General features: G+C 32.3%; 1 protein-coding gene across 3 annotated transcripts in view; it reads left to right on the top strand.

The window, feature by feature from the left end:
• Window positions 1-10852, top strand: part of LOC136826736 (uncharacterized) — a 358177-nt gene that overhangs the window by 727 nt on the left and 346598 nt on the right. The gene's annotated exons all lie outside the window — the stretch shown is intronic.

Genomic DNA, 10852 nt, shown 5'->3' with positions numbered 1-10852 from the left:
ATGACATATATCCGTTGGTCAAGAAGTTACATTTTCTGTTATTTTAGGTAACTCCTTGTGGACCGATAAATCAGAGATGCCGCAACAAGTCAGCCTCGAGGCTTGGATAGCCTCATGACTTGTCTAATTTTAGAAACATTTATACGCTTTGATAATGTTACCGAAGCATCGTTCCATATGATTGAATAGACTGGCAAAGACCCTCGTCTTTTGTGAGATTTATAATTTTATTACATTTTTCATTCTGGCCTTTTTACAGTTAGTCCCTCTCTCTCTCTCTCTCTCTCTCTCTCTCTCTCTCTCTCTCTCTCTCTCTCTCTCTCTCTCTCTCTGACTGAGAAAAGTGCGCATGCACCGTGACATGTTAACATTAAATTCTCTACCATAAATACCAGCGTCTTTATTGTCATTTTATATCTGCATTGAAATTATTTATAAAAAGTTGCAAATACATATGATATCACTCCTGTAGCGTCAGTAAGAAATCTTTTCATTTTTCATCTGATGCCACATTGATGTTTACCTTAAGAACCTGATCTTTGTATCGAACTTAAATTAAAAGTGGATCTAGTATATGTGAAGAGTTAGTTTCTGAATGATATATTATAATAACTTTCAAAACTCAGCTTTGTGAATACAGCTACGAGAGAGAGAGAGAGAGAGAGAGAGAGAGAGAGAGAGAGAGAGAGAGAGAGAGAGAGAGAGAGAGAGAGAAGTCAATTTGAAAAATTTATAATGTTTTTAAATGGACATTATACCTAATTTACATTTCATCGCTTAAAGACATGGGGGGTGTTCAATGCCTCCGAATTCTCTGCGCATTGTTATAATATCAGGCAAAAATATATTTAGATTTGCCAAGTAGATTAAAAAGAACTTAGGCTATGATTTGTCATATTACGCATAACCCTACTTTGGAAGGTGCATAAACAAGGTGCCGTTCCAAGTAATGTTAAAGCACCTTAGAATAATTGTAGGACATGAAGGAATAAAGGGCATGAAGGAATAACACTCCCGGATGCTGTAATGCGGAGGGAACCGCATGTTGTAAAAGTTTATTCCTGGAGAAGCGCCCAGTACCGGGACGTAGGTTTCATCGGAAAGCATTAAGGAATTGTCAACCGATTCACGAGGAAAGAACAACAACACAAACACGCGACAATGATTCCTGCTGTTTTGTTCTCATTCGCATTAAGTTGGCCACTAATCGCCCCGCCAGCCGTTTTAATCGTTTCTTAGACTCTCAATCCGGATCTCATTTTGATTTGTTTTTCGACGTTGTTTCAAACTTTAAGTCCGGTAGTCAATCTGATTGTTCTCTATCCAGTTGAGATGACCGGCCTGCTGTTTGCAATGTTCCATTCAAGTTTTCTGAAAGGTTTCAAATATATAAAATTAATTAGGAATAGTTTCGTTAGTCACGTTAGATATGCAGTTATATCACGCGACGTATGGAAGGATTTGATGAAAAAAAGCTTATATTTATTGACATAACTGAAATAATATTTATCATCTAAGATACTTAAAGTAAAATTTTTAGAGATACTATTGGCATTTGAAAGGACAAGTATTTTCATTTCCATAGGATTTGTAAGGATGCGTAATACACTGTAGAGTTGAAAAGGTTTTTTTTGTTTATTTTTTTATTTTTACAGATTTTAAAGTTTTCCTTTCATACATGTTTTTCAGTGATATATTTCTTTTCTTATAACTAGGCTATCAGTGATGCATTAACATATTTCCTTAATACAACACTATAGGCATAGAAATTTAACTAAATTGAAATTTAATCACATCGCCTAGAAAACATTTTGGGTTTGTTTTCAATTCATCATAAAAATTCACACATGCTGCTTTTACTATTTTAACTTCTACCTCTTATGGCTTGAACACGTGAACACATCTGTATAATTATGATTTATTATGTTAATTAGGTAATTATTCGGTTTAAGTTCGGAAATAGAAAGTGAATTGTAAACATTCACCCGCAATTCTTATCGAGTTAACTGTTTCATTCAGTATTTTGTGAGTGTTTGTCATAATAAAAATAGAAGTGTTTCATATTATACACTGTATTGAAATACTTGACTAACCTTATGTGGAATAATAATTGAACAATGGTGCAAACAGTTGATACGGTTGAATGAAGCGTTTCCATTCGTAAATGTAATGCAATGTATCTTGCCTTGGTTTAGTTTTAGATTTTAAATTGGCTTTTATTACTTGAGGACGTTGACCTGCCAAACAGTGTTGTACATTAGACACAGACACGTGTGTGTGTGTATATATATATATATATAACATACATACACAAACATTATATATTTATATATATATATATATATATATATATATATATATATACACAAACATTATATATAGTATATATATATATATATATATATATATATATATATATATATATATATAAATATACATATACATATACATACATTCATACATGCATGCACACAAACATATATATATATATATATATATATATATATATATATATTATATTATATTATATATATATATATATATATATATATATATATATATATATATATATATATATATATATATATATATATAAAAGGTTTTAGTTTCCTCAGCAGCACGTTCATGCAGTTCTATGTTCCTGTTCACAATTGTGTTCAAGGCATTCTTGCACAAACTCGTCAGATATATTTAGATCTGAATATCCTAGAAACGCTCGTTGTGCAATGCATTATTCTCTCTGGGGATCATAATAAGATTTACCATTTTCTTTGTAAGGGCTGCTCTTCTGTTTATGATAAGCTGTTAACAACGCCCTTGCACCGTTAAGCCTCAGGATCAGCTTTGTCATATTACTGTAAATTATTTTTTCTTCGAAGTGTTTACACGAGAAACATGGATTAGTGATGAAACGGTCACATCCTTCAGATACAGTGGCGAGAATATTCTAGTTCATCTCTCTCTCTCTCTCTCTCTCTCTCTCTCTCTCTCTCTCTCTCTCTCTCTCTCTCTCTCTCTCTCTCAGACATATCACAAGAATAAATCATATATTATTTTTTATGAAAAGTTAGATTTACCTAACAGCAATATGTCGGCATTTAAAAGCAAAGTTTTTTTATTGTACTCATAATATTCTCAGTAAAGGGAGAAGGGCTGTATTGATTTGTATAATAAACCATAATTCTAAATATCTTTTTGAAAATAGTAATCGTTATCAGATTCATTAGTTTTTCTTCATAAAACATCATATTTGAATATTGTCTCTCTCTAGATGTCGCCTCAGCTTTGAAAATGAACTGACAATGTTGAAAATCTTTTGGAAAAGGAGCAGCTTAGTTTTTATAAGCAGAATTTCATTTTACGAGTAATGTAGGTTTTCTTTATCTTTTGAAAATAACTTTCACGCATAACGAAATGATAAAGGCGGTAAATAAGAAGTTTCATAAAGACAGTAAAAACAAGTACTTCAGAATATTGTTTTTGAGACAAACCGTTTGTACACCTGATATTCAAAACTGTTATTATGGGTGGGTAAGCGGAGACCTGATGAAGCTTTTACGTATCACAAACAACAAGCAGTACACATGAGAGAATATATTGACGTGCATTTGTAAACACATGTTTATGCCCCGTGTGCGCACACTTCCGGGATACTGTTTTTTTTTTTCGAGCTAATGGATACCTGTATTTGGCCACGTATGGTGTTTTCATGATATCTTTAACCGGGTGAAGATTTGTTCGTAATAGGAAGGTAGTTTTTCGGCACGCTTCAAATTCTGTCACAGAGGAAATAAATAATATATATCCAAAACGTAATTTCCCGAAAAAGACGGAAAGATCGATTCGGTCCATCAGATTAGAATCCCAACACATGGTCGCAGAATTTCATATTTTTTTTTATGTACTCTTAGACAAGAAAATATATATTGGATACCACATGAATTGCATATGGAAACCAGCTAATGTTGTGCATTTGATTAACTGATAACGCTGACCGTACTTTGCATTAGTGTGTGTGTGCTAAATTGAAAACTTAGTTTTTTCATATTTTAAATATATATTTGCATTGGCGATCATTATTACTTTCTGAATGTCAGCAGCTCATGGTTATATAGTTATAGTTATCTCATGAATTGTATATGGGAATCAGGTATTGCAGAACATCAGATTAACTGATAACACTTACGTTTACTTTGTTTGTAATATTTCACATGCGATTGCCATATTAAAGACTTTTTTCTTAATTCTAAATATATATTTGCATTGGTGATCGCTATTACATTCTGCATGTTAACAGCTTTTCGTTGTATCTTCATAGTTAGGACAGGTAATATTTTATGTGTGACTGCAAGATTAAAGACTTTGCTTTTTCTCTTCATTCTAAATATACATTTGCATTGGCAATCATCATTACTTTCTAAACGTCAACAGCTTATATCATTCTGTCCTTACGTAGTCAGGAAAATTTCCATTCCAGCACAGCGACATAACGTGAATTCCACAAGAATATGTTTTTTGACTGGTAACCTTCAATCACTCTTGATGGCTGTGTTATAAAACTTTGGATTCCATATGGTATTGATGAATGTCAGAGCCCCTTCGACGAACGGTGATTTTTCATTACCGTGATTCCCGTGAGATTGGAGGGCCTAGATTTTAGCAGAGGAATTCGGGATAAAAGATTGTTCAGGATATATATATATATATATATATATATATATATATATATATATATATATATATATATATATATATATATATATATATATGCAATAAGTCACCAAACTGCACGTGACAAATATATACGTATGGTGAAAATTAAAGACCAGGTATATATTTAATATATATATATATATATATATGTATGTATGTATATATTTAATATATATATATATATATATATATATATATATATATATATATATATATATATATATATATTTATACATGCGCATATGTATTTATAGTATGAATTTATATAAAATCAGTGAATGAGGTACCGTGTCGTAACTCGAATGTGGTAGGTAGCAGCCGGTGTGGAGGGTCTCCTGCTAAGCAGTGTTATCTTGAGAATAAATACTGAACATTTGAAGGCTTCTATCGTCTGGTGCTATACTCCCTCAAGCTAGCTATATATATATATATATATATATATATATATATATATATATATATATATATATATATATATATATATATATATATATATATATATATATATATATATATATATATATATATATATACATAATGTATGTATGTATGTATGTATGTGTGTGTGTGTCAGGAAGTGTAAGTCTTCCTGTCTTAAACGAGGATTTCGGGAAGATTTAGACCCGCCTCGGTCGATAAACTACCATGTATATAATTCACTGCTTAACTCATTAGAACGGTATACATTTAAGCATGCTTAAATTGTTCTGTCCCGTTCGGGACTCAAACTATGTCGCTTTAGCAGCTGATGAGGTGAGCGTCCTAATCGTTGGTCACACGCACATACACATATACACATGTATATGTATATTTATATATCTGTATATATATATATATATATATATATATATATATATATATATATTATATATTTGTATATTTGTATATATATGTATGTATATACGCACATACATACATTGATAAAGAAACACACGAATATTTTTTGAGCTCAATAAAAGCATGTAGATATTCCTAGCTACTTGTATATTCTCTTTATAACTATATAATATCACTGGCAGTTATGAAAACAATTTTCCAAGAAAGTGTAACAGATAAAACAAGATGCTGTACAAGTAACTGGAAAAAAAATGCGTCGAAAATACAAGTGCAAGCACAGCATTACGCAATTGTAACGTTAAGTATGTCGAATCTGTGATTTTTTTTTTTTTGTCTTATGAAAGGGTAAAACATTTGCGTGGAGCCGATACAATTTGGTTGCCATAGCAACTGGTGTTTTAAATCTCATCGCAGCTGTTGGGTTTATATTTACTCTAGGCGTGATGTCGCGTAGGTAGACTAAGGATATTAAGCTGTTACTCGTGCTTGTGAGTTTATGTGCATGGGTGAATCTCTGTGCTTGGAGTGTGAATCATATCACTGCAAGGTCAATACAGTAACCTGAGGTTTATTGTGGACAAAGCTTTTTTTTGAATGGCGACATGCTTTGGCATGCATGAGCTTTAAAATGAGTCGCTTAATTTATATATATATATTTTTTGTAAGCAATAAAATGATGTTATTCATGTCGACAGGATTTTGTTTTCTTAATCGTGAACGTTATGAGCTCTGAAACAAATGCATGCTAACGTTTACTTCCATGTCTGCGTGAAACATTTAGTTTTATAGATGAGTTCTGGTATCGATGATCATTAATTTCTTTGGTGTAAAGCTTTTGGCGTCGTATAAACTTTCTAGTTTTCATATTCTTGCCGAAAGAGTTGCTAAAAAAAAAAAAAATTAAAATCGGGAAGGTCTTGTTTCAAAGATATTTTGTTATTTTACCTTTATACTTATTTTTTTGAAATGATGAATTTCCTGCTTCCTGCTTAAGTCTCCTGAATTCTGATGTGTAGGTTTATTTTCCATTCTCTCATACTTATTTATTTATCACATTTTCCTATGACTTGTCACTCTCTCTGGAGGCTGATTTCCCTTTGGAGTCCCGTTGGGTTCATATGTTGGCACTCCATAGGGTTTCTTGCCTTCTATCACTAGAGTCTTGCCTCTCGACGTCGCTTCTATTGACATTCCTCTGGTGCCAGTACTTTATTCCACGAGGATGTTATTGTTGAGTAACACTCGAAAAGTTCATAGGGCCTGCATGTTTTATTCTTTTTACGGTAGGTTTTCGCCCCTAGATGTTTTAGGTTCATAGGTAAAAGTAATTGAAATATAGGGTGGTGAAGAATTAACTCAAATTTTATGCCTTGTCCGATAACTTGTAACCTACGGAACCCTTTCTCTTTCGTTATGTACATGGGCGCTGTAATTATGTTTATATTATATATATATATATATATATATATATATATATATATATATATATATGTATATATATATATATATATATATATATATATATATATATATATATATATATATATATATATATATATATATACACACACAAAAGCGAATCCCAGGGAAAATGACAGGCAGAAGTTCAGTACCATGCCCTTTCATGTTTATTAACGCATCACTTGCGCTTGGTACTCAACTTCTACCTGTCATTTTCCTGTGGGATTCGCTTGTACACTGAAGTCACGTGCAACTACTGTGATTTTTAAGCATATATAGATTATATATTTATATATATATATATATATATATATATATATATATATATATATATATTATATATAAATATATGTGTGTGTGTGTATGTGTATATGTGTATGTATATATATATATATATATATATATATATATATATATATATATATATATATATATATATATATATATATATATATATATATATATATACCTGTGTATATAACCATATTCTGTGCTCTTGTACTGAATACACTTAGCGTAAAAGCGTTCTGCATAGTGACAGGGTTTCATCAAACATTCAACAATTCAAAGTATGAATAGTTGAGACAATGACCATTACCTTGTTTTTTTTTCTAACACACATACACATATACTGTATATATATACACACACACACACACTGATTATAATCACTTCTGTACGTGATTCATTTATCACACATTACCACAAGTGAAAAATGAGAGGCGAGGTGTAGGTCCTGACCGGTTGCGACTTTATTTCCAACCCATTGACGACAATGGCTAGGAAAAAAAGTCGAAACCGGTCAGGATCTACAGCCCGTTTTTATTTTTCACTTGTGTGGTAGTATATATATATATATATATATATATATATATATATATATATATATATATATATATATATATGTATATCTGTGTGTGTATTCCTTGTCTGTCCTTAGAACATGAGTTTAGTCCAAAGTGAACCCACAGTGGGCTGGACACACATCGTTGTTTTTCATTGAACTATGATCAGAAAGTGTATGGTGTCATCCAGCAAAGGTGGTTTTCCTTTTCGATAACTGAAGTCGAGTTGTTTGTGCTAGTTTCAATAATTTTTTTTTATTCCAGCCCCTAGCTCTTGGGGGTGAGTAAGCATTCTACAAATGCGGTCCAAACAATCAGTTTTATACTGAATTCATAAGAAAAGAGCGAACTCTTGCCAGTGACGCTTTTTGTGGAAACGTGGATGTAAAATTGAAGATCGTCGTTGGCAAGCCATACATTCCGAGGCGTGCATTCACGAGTCTGTTGCTCGCCGAAATTCTAACAGAAAACTACAGACTTCGTGTTCCCGTTGCTTATCAGCTTGGACCTAAACACGATTTCCTTATCGAAAGAGCAATTTCCTGCCAGATATTTTTTTTTTACCTGGATTCGCCGTTATCGGAGAAAGTTGGCGAGTTCATGGCGTAGCGTTTTTTTTCCCTCACCCGTGTTTCAAATCATCCTATGTTATTATCATGTTATTGAAACTAGTTTTCCTCTATTGTCATCCCTTTCCACTCCATTATGTCTTTAAGGAACTTCCTTTTTTTTTTTTTGTAGCTGTGAGGAGAGATACTCCTTGATTCGTTTTGTAGTTATTTCAGGTTCTTGAATATTTTATCAATAATCAACCACAAAAGATATTTAATGTTTTTTCTCCATGTTATATCAGGTAATGAATTTGATTTTATTGCCCCGTAGAATTTAGAGGCTTTATTAGTTTTCACATTTATTTCATTTTTTTCGTTGACTTCTTATGGGCTGTATTATACGATGCAGTTTTCTAATCTGATTTATTGTCGTGGAGCATTTCTGTTTTATGACCCTGATAGAAAATTTATAAGTAAAACTGCTTATCAGTTGGGAAAATGACGAAGATAAGACTTGAGAGAGGACTTTTGGAGTATAATCAAAGAAGCATCAATTGGAACGTGAGGAGGGGAAACAATTTTGCAACACAATGGTGTTAATTTGGCAAGTAAAACGAAGCATGGGTTACTGCCTCTTGCATCTCTCTAACTCATTTTTGCATTTTGTTATATATTTGGCATTCGAAGGGGTGGGGGGAATGAATGATCTATCCAACAGCGTTGCATCAAATGCCTTACCGTCCATGTTCAGGAGAATACAGGAGAAATGGAGATGCCAGTCCTTTATTTCACCTGCCTACTCTCCAGATTTAATCCATATATTAATCCATTACGACAGCGAAAGAAAAACGAATGCCCTCGTTAACTCTCGTTTTTATTTTGTTATTTTTTCGAGTCTGTTCATCGAAAAACTTCATTGAAATAATGGAGTTGAAATATTTGGTCGACTGCAATCAGGAAAATGTAATTTTGTCGCCCGCCAAAAGGTTATGAGGGCATCATCTGATATAAACTTTTCCCACTCCTACTGCTGCTGCTACTGCTACTAATACTATTATTACTGCTACTACTACTACTAATACTACTACTGCTACTACTACTCGCTTCCAGTGAGTTTCTTTTAAAGGGTTTTCAACTTTAAGAACGATCTGTTACATCACAAACTCATTAATAGATGGTTAGGGATATGTATACTGGGAAAAGTAACGCTTGCGAATAATGGGTTTACCTCACTGCTTTTCATTTATCACTGTGAAATATATTATGAGCCGTAATGGCAGTTCGAATGCATTACTTTGTTTTGAGCTAAATTGAATTTCAAGGAATTATGCTAGTTCAATTATGCCGTGTTATTTAAAGATCGATAAAATTCTGTTTATTTTGGATATTTGCAGGTAGTGAATGAGACTGATAGCATTTTAAATGACTGAAATACACGATAGCAAAATGTTGTTCTTTGGACTCTATCCTGTATAAACTCAAATATCTATAGTAATAAAGACATTTGAAGCTCAGTGACTTATGTCTTTGAAAGAAAATTCTTCATACAAATGCACATACAGACCTGGATATATATACACATATATATATATATATATATATATATATATATTTATATATATATATATATATATATATATTTATATATATATATATATATATATATATATATATATATATATATATATATATATATATATATATATATATATATATATATATATATATATATATATATATATATATATATGTGTGTGTGTGTGTGTGTGTGTGTGTGTGTGTGTGTGCGTTTCCAGTACATATTTTTTGAATGTGGTTACGACCAGTGCCAGCCTCATTGATGTTCAGGAGGATTCACTCCAACGCCGCCTGACTTGTTTTTCTTTTTTTAGCAAACACCCGTCCAGGCATTGACAAATCTCAACGTTGCTTAGGTTTACTACATGTTTACATGTAATATGAGTCTCACAGCATGTGTTGAAATGCTTGAAAATAAGGGGGAGAATACTAGAAGAAGTTTTTAAAAATAGAATTTGAAAAAAATCACCTTCTCTAGTGAAACCTGAGATTAGGAGAAGGCTGCTAATTAAAATTCTACCCGACTCTTCAGCTTTACAGAACTATTTACAAAATGTTCTCGTTGTAAGGGAAAAGTCCCACGGCGTGGAATGTGAAATATCAAAGTGACAAGTCCATTCTCACGCAGTCAGACAAATTCATTTACACTCACATTTCCCAGCAGACACATTGATTCACCACCCACATTCATGTGACTCACGGGACGCGATCTGCTAAATGAGGAGTTACTCTTGGAAAAGAGTAATCGGAAAAGCCTTCTGAATATGAGGCTAAGAGGATTACATCTCTCCTCTTGTGCTCCTTCCAGGATGAGTTGATGTCGGCTTTGTTTTCACTGATGCAAATCTATGGAATACTTCCTAATGT

Source organism: Macrobrachium rosenbergii, chromosome 41 (genome assembly GCF_040412425.1).
Source record: "Macrobrachium rosenbergii isolate ZJJX-2024 chromosome 41, ASM4041242v1, whole genome shotgun sequence".
In the NCBI taxonomy this organism is placed as follows: domain Eukaryota; kingdom Metazoa; phylum Arthropoda; class Malacostraca; order Decapoda; family Palaemonidae; genus Macrobrachium; species Macrobrachium rosenbergii.
Note: the sequence above shows the minus strand (reverse complement) of the source record. Positions and strands in the feature narration are given on the sequence as shown.